This window comes from Lonchura striata, chromosome 17 (assembly GCF_046129695.1).
Source record: "Lonchura striata isolate bLonStr1 chromosome 17, bLonStr1.mat, whole genome shotgun sequence".
Taxonomy (NCBI): Eukaryota; Metazoa; Chordata; class Aves; order Passeriformes; family Estrildidae; genus Lonchura; species Lonchura striata.
In genome coordinates this window covers 2,944,309-2,955,271 of record NC_134619.1, presented here as the reverse complement: position 1 = coordinate 2,955,271, position 10,963 = coordinate 2,944,309, and the positions used below count along the sequence as shown (strand labels likewise).

At 45.7% G+C, this 10,963-nt stretch overlaps 1 long non-coding RNA gene across 1 annotated transcript; it reads right to left on the bottom strand.

The window, feature by feature from the left end:
* Positions 1–1,889: 1,889 nt before the first annotated feature.
* Positions 1,890–2,566, bottom strand: LOC116184373 (uncharacterized). The gene is made up of 2 exons (XR_004149144.1): positions 2,448–2,566; positions 1,890–2,067 (listed from the first exon to the last, which is right to left on the bottom strand). It is a non-coding gene; the product is annotated as an uncharacterized LOC116184373 (long non-coding RNA).
* Between the last annotated feature and the right edge of the window lie 8,397 nt (positions 2,567–10,963).

Below are 10,963 nucleotides of genomic sequence, written 5' to 3'. Positions count from 1 at the left end.
GCGGGCCCCGGGCACGCCGCAAGCCCCGGCGGCTCCCGGGCAGCAGCCCGCCAAAGATCCCGCCTGTGCGGCGGCTGTCCCGCGCCCGGCCCGCCGCTATTGCACAACCATGGCAACGGCGAGGGCTTGGTCCCTGGCAGCCTCGGGCACGGCGACAAAGCCGCCCGGCAGCTGGCAGCCTTTGTGGCACGCAGGGTGGCGAAGGCGCGGTGGAAGACAGGGGTGGTGTTGAACCGGATCGCTAAGGAGACCCAGCCAGGGAGGGGGTCAAGGGGTGAACAAAGGTTCAGCACTATCTTTCTCAAGCAAGTTCTGAAGCCTTCTGCTTCTCCACTGGGCAGCTGGATATGTACCTGTGCAGCCTCTCTCTGTGCACCGCTGCCATTTCCACTGGTAGTCAGCAGTGGGGTTCTCCACTGTCCTTTTGCATTTTGCTTCATGAAAGGAAAGGCAGCTCCTAAAATGTCACTGCCTTCGACCTGACCTGCAGGTTTCTGCCCAGAGCTGCGATTCAAACCTGGGAGAATTGTTACTATAGCACAACCCTATATTTGCTGCGTGTATCCCTTGGTCCATAACTGCAGGAAAACAAAAGCTGAAAAGCTACTTGGTACTGGGGATCTCCAATGGTGGGGTGCTTGCAATGCTTTCATTCCTCCTCTCAAGCATCAGTTGGAGTTTGGGGTGTGGGAGAGGATCCCAAAAATCATTATTTGTTCATACTTCCCATCATCCAGAATCTCAAGAACTGCCCCTGTTAGGTTTAACAGGCAGGTTTACCCTGCCTTAGGTTTATCATTTCTCAGAGAAAGAGATTTTTTGCAACATGATAAATGCAGATATAACATTTTAGGAAAAAAACAAAATCGTCATCTACTTTGGCTTCTATGCAGCAGGTTCAGACTCTGCAGACACTTTTTTTTTTTGTTACAGACCCCACAGAGAAAAGCCAGTTATTTCAAGAGAAAGGAATGCATTAATGTCTGCACTCCATAGTTATTCATTAATATTTTTCTTGCACCACTTCCATAGTTCTAAACACCCTATGCTTCATAAAAGAGAGAGGGAAGAAAAAAAAAAAAAAAGCCAAGGAAAGCCATTAAGCTTTTCAGTCCTGAACCACCAGACTTCAAGACTAGGGTGCATTTCCCTTTGATTACTGTGGAAGAAAGATGGAGCTGGGCCAGCAGCACCCAAGATCACTGAAAAATTGACAGCAAATGGATGGTCCATGGAGCCTGGTCCATCCAAACAGCAAGCCTGGAACACACCTTCGGAGTCAGACTGCAGCCAGGGGCTGGGGCCTCTCCATCCCCGAGTCACCCCTTCTGTCTGCATGACTTCCCCACAAACTGCACATCAGCTGCTTCCTGGGCTGCCCGAGCTAATGACAGCCCAGTTGGCATTCAGTCACTGTCCTTTTACAGAGCTTCATTCTGCTCCAAATGATGGCAAGGATTCAAATCATCCAAGCAGACTCCGGCTCCTCTGCAGGGCAGGCAGGGCTGGCAAAGTTCTCCAGAGACACCAGCAACATCTCTGCTCTCCATGCTTATGCTTGTCTGGGGGAAAAAACAGCACAGGCTTTTTTCTTCTTCAAACATGAGCCCCCTAGGGAGAAATCCCAGCTCCTCTTCTTCCCCCGAGGCAGGAACAGGAGTTTTTTACAGGCAGACCAGAAAAAGAAAGGAGTTAAGGCTAAACCTGTGCTCAGGGAGCAGCACAAACCCCCTGGTAGCACCAGGGGAGGCAGCCTCGGTTCTGCCACATCCTGGAAAGCAGGAGGGGAAATGAAATCTCCTGTCTCATGGTGCAGCTATTGCAAACACAGGCTCTAATGAGCTGTTACCACAAACACAGCAGGAAAGGGAAGAGAAAGTGAGTAAGGATAACTTTATGGAAGTTAATTGGTTTACTTTTATTTTTTCTGCCTCGTTCTTGTGGAAAGCACTCATCCTCCTCAAAACACCTACAGATAAAATCCAGCCATCAGATCAAAGCTGAAGGAGCTTGGCAGAGCTAGTTTGCTGACACCTCCCCATGCTTTTATTGCAACAATAGGAGTACCTGAGAAGAGAAGAATATATTTCAACTTTGAGTTATCTCAAAGATAGCTCCTGTAAAGGCAAGCACATATCAAAGTATGAAGCTGCCTTGGTGAAGACAGGACATTGCTTAGCACAAATCCAAGGGCAGACTGCAAGCAAGAAGGAGAACCTGATATAAGCCATTGTAGGGGTGCATTTAGTCCTTTGTTGTTAAGAAATAAAACTACACAGAGGAGGCTGGGAGAAAAGTCATCGTTTCCAGTGGGTGTACAACCATCCCTATCTTTAATGTACAGAATTTGTATTGCAAATCCAAAGCATCCTATTCTCATTCAGATTGGGAAGATTAATTTTATGATAATTCAACACCATTAAGAAACTCACTGGGTTTTTACTTACATGTTAATACAGTCCTCGAGGTTTATGCAGAATTGATACACAAAGGCTCCTTCTGGTGGACTTCAGCAGTGTTATCCAAGAGGTGGAATGGAACAGCTACAGATCACCAAACCAATGTGCTGGATTCCACTGACAATCCTAGAGAAGGTGGCACTGTAAGACTATGCAGGTACAGAACCATATAGAAATGGTCCCTGCCTAAATGATAGCAGGAAATTATACCTTTGGGAGCAAGAACAGGACAGAGCAGCAGGGAAAATGTTCCTTGTTCCTTGGCCTCTGCAAAGCCCCAAAGTCCCTTCTGTTCTTGTCCCTCCCTTGGTAGTGGTGCTCTCCTTGTACACTTGTCTGAGCATTTTCCTTTCTTCCCTGGTGTCTTTGAGAAAATTGATTTGAGACACCCCAGGTCTGATCTGCAAGCCACTGAAGGACCTGCCTCATTTCTTAGCAAACTGATGGGCTTTATTTTTAAAATGGAGCAGGGCTACTGTGGAGCTCTGACCTTTTCCAGTTTCTGCTGCTTCTTAGCCAAGACTTCATTGCTGTAGGGCAGCACCCTTGGGTTTTGCCATGGATACCCGCTTATTGCAACAACAGCAGATGAAACATCCCCCTTAGAAGCTCCACAGTTAAACAAGTTAACTGGAGAGCAAGGGACTTACTGTGGGAACTGTTTGGTTTGTTGGTTTTACTAATGCTCAGTCTGGATGCTGGCCACCAGCGAGGCTGTGAGCAGGGAGATCTTGAGGGAGCTGCATTCAGTGGCATTTGGCTTAGGTTATTGCAGGGAATTCTGCATCTGGGCCTTCTCTCTCAGATTTTTTTGGTTTGATGCCCTGAGCACACCATAACAATTGCTTAACCCAGAGCTGCTGCTGCAACAAGAATTGAAAAATGAAAGTCATTCTTCTTTGGGCCACTTGTAACAAAATAGTTGAGCAGAGGAGGTTCCCAGTCAGGACTGCTTTTTGGCTTTGGTTTCTGTAGGAATCCTCCAGTAGGACTATTTCCTCTTCTGAGTAATCCAGAGCTGGGCATGCTGAGTGAACTCTGTTTCCTTTTGCTGGCTACACTTGTTACACACAAGCAGACCGCTAGCTCTGCTGGGCATCTAGAGTGATCAGGCTTAATGTTCCAGTAACCTGCATTAAAGAAAACCCATAGATACAGATGTTGGTAGCTCTGGGACTGAGACAACAACAAATGGGACCCCTCGCTCAATTCTACTGGACCACAAGCATATAAAGCATTAGCCACACTCTAATGGCTAAAGGAAATGTCATTAAAAATCTAATTCTACTTAATTCTACTTCCCCGAACTTTCCTGCCCTCCCATTTGATATCCCTTCACAAAATGAAAATTGCACATCTGTGCCATGACAAAAGACAAATAGAATCATGGTAATTGCAAGTAAGATTCCTGAAAAAGAAGAGGCTTGGAGGAGACATTGCAGACCTCTTAACTGCTTGGAGGCTCCTGCCACAGGAAGTGCACTACAAGCCTTGGATATAAGTCTAGATGAAAATAAAGGCATAAAGAATGGCCAAGGAAACTAAGAGGCTGTGCCATCACATTGCTCATACTTCTGCAACTGCCAGCCCAGAGAATGTCTCATATTCAGGAATCTTGTGCTGTGCTCTTTGTGCCACCATCTCCGTTTCCCAGGAGTTTCTCAGAGCACAGCTGGGCACTTGTCCTTCCACATGCCCTTGTGTCAGCCATGTGTGTCAGGGAAAGGATGTTTGGGACCCTGTTTGGGACCAGGAAGGACTAGGTCAGCAAGGAAAGGTGCTTCAGTGGACCCTGTGGTGGTGTCCCTTCAGTGGTGAAGATGTGCTGCAGCCACCCTGAGTGGTCACACCTATATTTCTTGGTGCTTTTTACTCTGCCCTTGGGGAATTTTTCCTCCACCATCACCAGTTCACTGTTTATCCAGGTACAGCTCCTGGGAGCTGTGTGTAGAGGCTCTCCTCAGTCCTGGCAAAACACTCTGGGGAGCTGGAATGACACTGGCCTGGGGCTGCAGCCTGGGCCTGCCAGCTGGGGATTGTCACAGTGTGACAGCAGGGAGCTGGGCTGGCTTTCTGGGCAATCAAAATACTGTCCTTGGTAGGATGGTGGCTTGTTTGCTGGCATTGCTGGCATCTCTGCCAAATAGTTTTGTCATCATCACTATTGTAATGTCTTGGCCTAGAGCAATGGTAACCCTTGCCTTTCCTGTGACCTTGGGGATGGTCTCTCTTTGACCTCTTGGAGAATGACTAATGGAAAGTGCAGATGTTCATATTGCAGCTAAATGATGCAACCAATCCAGGAAATCCTTCACTAGCTGATTTTAGTTTCTTCTTTACTTCATAGAGGGCATGAAAAGGATGATAAAGGGTTAGAAGCAGAAAAGGAAGAGGGCAAAGCAAACAACTGATGGTGGTTTCTGGGACAGATTTTCTACCACAAGTCCTCCATTGGCAGTAAGCACTGGGGAGCAGGAGCTGTGAGATAGATCCAGAAAACATTTTCCTGCTATGACAGCATCTACATCCCAGCAGAACAATAAATATGTAGGCCAAAATACTGCCTATTTCTCCACCTTTGCCTTTGGTGATGTCATGGGGGAAAAGTCTCTCAGGAACTGGCTCAAGTATCCCCAGATCTGCGAGGCAGGGCACTGGGAGAAGGGAGAGGATAAGGAGAAGAAACCACTTGTTATCACCTGCTAAACACCACCTCCAATAAAGATACTGTTCCTTCCCTGAGTTCCTGCACAGAAATTCTGTCTCTCTTTAATGGAAATATTGTCCCATCTCTCTTAGGCTGGGATTTAATCAGCAGAAGGGTTTCCCTCCCTCAAAAAGTTTTTTAGAAAAAAACATTCCATTTGAGTCAAACATCCAAACTCCATCTCAAAATAGTTAAACAAATATTTTTGCTATTTCAATTTTATGCTGTACTTTGGGAAAATATTAATTGTAACATCATACTTTTGAAGTTTGAAAACCATAAAACTACATTTTAAAATGAAGATGAAATCACTTAATATTCTTTAAAGGAAGGAAGCAGAAAAAGTAAGGCCTTTTGAAACAGCATTAATAATTATCTTTTTTTCAAATATTTGTGGAGTTATGTTAAAACTAAGTGGTATTTTCTGATTTAAAAAAAGAAAATGCCAGAAGGCTTCTAACAATCTCTGCCAAATCTGCCAGGGCCACATCTCATGACCTTTTCATGGGAGTGCATGTGACACTGGTAGCACAAACTGAGCAGGAGCTGTCCACCCACTCCAACCAGGGAACAGTCAGGACACAGAAGAACATTAAACAAGATTTCTCAGCTCTGGGATGTAGAGCACAGCTGTATGGACACAACAGATATTTTTAAAAGCAAAAAACAAGTGGCTCCAGAGCTGGAACTCATCCATAGCATTGGGGCAGACCCAATTTCTATCCCACTCCCCACAGGTGAGCACAGCCAGGTCTCACCCATGGATCCCCTCCTTAACCTCATGCTCCTTTTCCCCAGGTTGCTGTATTTTAGTCCTTACTAATCCAGACTCTTCTGTCACATCACATCCAATGAGATAAATGATCCATCTATTCTGGTATCACTTTTTCAGTTGTGATACTTCTACAAAGTATTTAATGGCCACGATGAACCTGGCCAGGCGCAGAAGAACATACACAAAAATAAAAAATATTAGCATGGCAATTAACCTTCCTTAAAGGTTTTGTTTGAAACTCTTAGAGCCTTCTAGTTACCATGTCTACTCTATTTAAACACAAGGCAGCAAAGGTTGGTTGCAGTGGCTCTGAACAGGATATAAACACAATTGGAATGTCAAGACAACAAACCAACATATCAGCACTGGATACAGAAGCTTTTTCCATGGAGCCTGGAAAGATATTTAAAAAGAAAAATGGTTACCTGCACTGAAATCTGGGCAGGATGATTCCAGCTTCTGCATGATCTCAAAAAGTCCAAAATGGGCCTTTTACAAAAAGAATCACTTATGATGGTGCCACAACAGGGCAGCATAATCACTGACTGGAGAGTCAAAATTCACTTGGGCAATGCCACTGGCTCCTGGCAGTCCAACATCCACATCCAGTCTGCTGGAGCAGTGATTCCTGATGGGGAAAATCATCAACAGCTCAACAGGCAGCAACACGATGTCCCCAGCACTGCAACGGGACAATGACATCAGCTGAACATGACAAGAGAAACAAAGGCAGGCCACTGCTAAATCACACGGCCCAATTAGTGCCCATCATGCCTTTAGTTAGTGGGGAAGCACATAGGGAAAGGTCCAAGGTAATAAAGAGGGCAGGTTTTGCATTCTCAGGAAGACAAAAAGGCTGGCAGATGGGCTGATTGTATTCTGAAGTCAAGCTCCTGAATGAAGTGTGTGGCTCAGTACTAAATGAGGGAATCCATTCTGCTGCTTGGAATATGGTTTTCCTTTTGCCAGCCCTGCGGTGCCAGGGCCAGTCTTACCTCAAAGGACATTTTCATCAGCCTACAGGAAGAAAAACCACTCCTCTGTTTCCTTACCAGAAATGTGGCTGTGACAGCACCATCCCTGTTAAGTAGCAAGTAGGTCACTAGTGGGAAATGTTACCCTGGGCCAAGCCACGTTCAGAACAGTTTGGGGAATTAAATCATCCTCTCTCTCGTCTCCCTGCTGCTGTTTGCAGGACCACCAAAGAAAGTTGCCCAGATGATGAACTGGATGAGCTCAGCCATTGTGACAGACACAGGTCAGTGCTGCAGAATGGCTCCCACTGCATCACGCAGCCAAGGGCTGAACAAAAGCTACAAGGGTTCAATGACAAGGTTTTGCTAAGCTGTTCTTTTGAAATGGACTTTCTGTGTTTTTTTTGCAAAGCGATTCCAGCCCAGTTAAAGTGTTTCTGAAACGCTACATACTTGTATTTGAGGCCTGACAATGTTCCACAAATATAGACATTCTTCTTTACAATTATATAGATACTGCTCTGCAAATTAAACATTAATGCCTAAACAACCAAATGCTGTCTGCAACCCTGCTGCTACAGACCAAGAATGAACATTACTTAGGAAAGGGAGACCTCCAAGGAAAAGAGTCAGGTATCTGCAGAAAGCAATTACCTGTCAGTAAGTGATACCCGACTCCATATAAATCCCACTGTTACAGCAGGAGCATGGCAGACAGCTGTCCTTCCAAAGGAAAAAAAGGTTGTAAAGATTGTATTTGAACTCCAGTTTAGTCATTTGAGAATAGTTTGAGCTAGTGCATTATCTCTGCCCTTTACTGACTGCAATACTCATGGCATATTCTAAACACAATGGATCTCCCTTTGCTGTCAGATCAGTAGTGAGCTGCATTTTATAGGCAAGGGAAGGGAGGTGATTGAAGCAGTTGGCAGTGGGTCAGAAAAGGACATTTGAGCTTACACCTTTCTGGGAGATGGCACAACTGTGAGGAAGTACCTTGGGAAGGGCTGAAGAAAATCTGTTACTTGAGTTTTATTTCCCAGCGTTTCCAGGAACTGAACATTACCCCTCTCCTTGTCTGCTCCAGCAAATCAAAAATCTGCATTTAATAAACATGAGTGACAGAGAGCATTCCCTGTCAAACTACAAAGCATTTGTTAATACACCCCTGAGGACAGGCTTAGCTGACCTGGGTATTTAACATGCAGTTTGCAGCATTTTCCCATTCCTGCAACAAACTCGTTGGATGCCAGCACATCCACAGCTCACACTATAAAGCACTTCCTGCCTGCAAGACACCCTGGGCAGCAAAGGGTAAACTTTCCCTATACCCAGGGAAGAGCATTACCTTCATCTCTTATCTAGGCCTGCTTTTCAGTGGCACTTGATACAGGAGCTATACCAAACACTTCCTTGAAAACATAAAGCCAGGGATTGGGTTACACACGATTTGAGATCTGTGCCACCAGTAAGACAAAAGCTCCTGTATTACCTGGCACATGCCTGCTGAATTATTGAAGTGTCCCTTCAAACTGAATATATTCACTGCATAATTAGTCAACAGAAGAAAACAGTCTCTCTTTACACAGCTAATGCTGGCAGGTATTGTATCTTTTATGCACTGTAACAAAAAGCATTTGCAGAACTGATGCAACACAAACATTTGGAATTACTCTGTCCATGCAGGAGTGTTCCCAAGGCACATGCTCCCCTTTGTGGTGCTGCCTCAGTCTCATGTTACCTTGCAACCAAGACCTAAAAATGTGAATTACTTGTACCAGGTGTAGCACCATCCCCATTTCAGAAGCAGGTAAATGGTGCAAACACCTGGAAGTTTGCTTTGCCCCCGAGGAAGGAGTGAGATCAGTTTGGCCATTCAGGTCCCATTCTGCATCAAGTGGGACGTCCCTGGGGCTGTGCATCAGTGCCACTCTCAGCTCACACTGCTTGCAGCTGATGCCACTCCAGAGGCTCTGCTGACATGGGCTTGTCCCCTGCTGCTGATTCTTGGGAGCACACAGAACACAGTGGCAGTCCCAGCACGTCTGCCGGGAGCAGCACAGCCAGCCAGCTGCTGTTGCTCCATTTATTCTGCCCTGGCAAGGGAAGAACAGCAGCAGATTCCTCTCATGGAATGGCTGTGCTGTTGCTGAGAAAAGGATGGGCTCTGCAGTGCTGTATATAAAGCTAAGCTTACCTGGAAATGCAAAGAGATGGCTTCCAGCTGTCTAAACACCAGTTGCAGGATGAAATGCAGTTTTACCAACTCCAACCCACAGCCCAAGGTATGCAAAGACAACATTCTGTCAGTGGAAATATTCCTGGGTTTTTCCACTTGGAATTACACCTGTTACACCTGATACTAAGGGGACGGATGGGTTATTTTAGGGATCTCTGGCAAAATAAAGACAGCACTAAGTTGTAGTTACAATCCAGGATATTCAGCAGGATATTCAAATTAGCATAGCACAGAATTTATGATTAGTATGGCACAGGATTTCTACAAGTAGCATCAATATGGTACAATCTGTAAATAGCACAATACAGAATTTATAATTTTTTAATAGCCTGAATCCTCTGCAAGTCTGAGAATCCTAACACATGGTTTAGTAAATCAATCACACAGACTTGGAAATCATGTCACAGAATGAGCCACTCAGTCCTGAGGAAGCAGAGGACAGTGGAGGCACCTGTGGCTATGAGGGGTCACAGGTCATTGCCCAGCAACAGTTTGGGTTCCAGCTCTCCCCTGAGGATTTCTAACTCCATAATTTTACAGCAGCAGCACTGGGCTGGCTGGGAGCCTGGGACCTTCAAGGCCAGCAAGGAAGGGAAGAATGGGCCTGGAGCCCAGGAATTGTGAGGCCAGCAGCCAGGGGAAGAAGAAACTTGTTTGGTTGACTTGGTTCAGAGGACCTTCAGGGCCTGATAGTGAGAGAAGGGGAACAAATCCATTACCTGCTTGGTCAGATGTCTCACTGAGCAGCTGAAAGAGCATTGCATAGCTCTAGAGACTTGGTTTATGTGTATGGATACCAGATACACTCCTGAAAAGCTCAAAAATGGAAATTATTTCCATCTTCTTCTGAGTATTTTGGGATGACTTGCTTTTACAAATAACAGTACCTTGCATTCCAGCAGCACTCCAGCCCCACGCAGAGCCCCAGGCGCGCTCAGCCCCGGCTGCAGAGAAAGCTCTGCTCAGGAGCCATCAGCACTGCCATCGCCTGGCACCACAGCAGAGTTGCAGCAACGGCTTCAAACTCCTGCATTCTGTGCATCCTGCAGCTGCCAGGGTGGAGAAAGTTGCTGGGGAATCGTTCCTGTCCTGAATTTGTTCCAGGCATTATTGTGTGCTGCAGCTCCAGATGATGATCATCACCTGGCTGGTAAAGCTCAGTAACCCAGGGCAAATCCTTTACACAGGGAATCTGCACCAGAGTTCTGTGAAATAAATCAGTCTTACCCAAAGGACTGCAAATGGCACTTAAAAAGCCAGTCTGGAGACTTAAAAATTAACAGTCATTTCATTTTGCTCAGGTTCATCTCTGCAAAAAGGAAACAAATTGGAAATCAGAGGTTTCTATCATTTCAAAGGCTGGAGAGTGTAAAACCTCATGACAGTGATCTGACACAGTTCCTTATTGTGGGCAGCTGCCCAGACACCTCATCTGCAAACAGCCCTTCACCATTAAACTGAGCCAGGCCAAAGCAATAGTGTTACTGAAATATCCCACGTACACCTAATCCCACCTGGATCTCCAACCCACACCTCTTTGCAGAACAGCTCAGTGACCAGTTTTTCTGGCCTAGGAGCGAAACTGGAGTACTCACCAATTCAGGGTTGCATTTCCTGTGGCAGATGGTAAATCAATACTCTGCCTGCCTGCCATTGTGCAAACATGTCTTGTTTCAGCTGTGAAAGGCTTTAGCAGACAAACTTTGCCAATTATTTAGTTTTCTGAAATACATTTCATTAAACCAATGTGCAAAACCACTGACACGTGAGAGCAGCAGCAGGAAACTCATCTGAAAATGTAAAATGTTC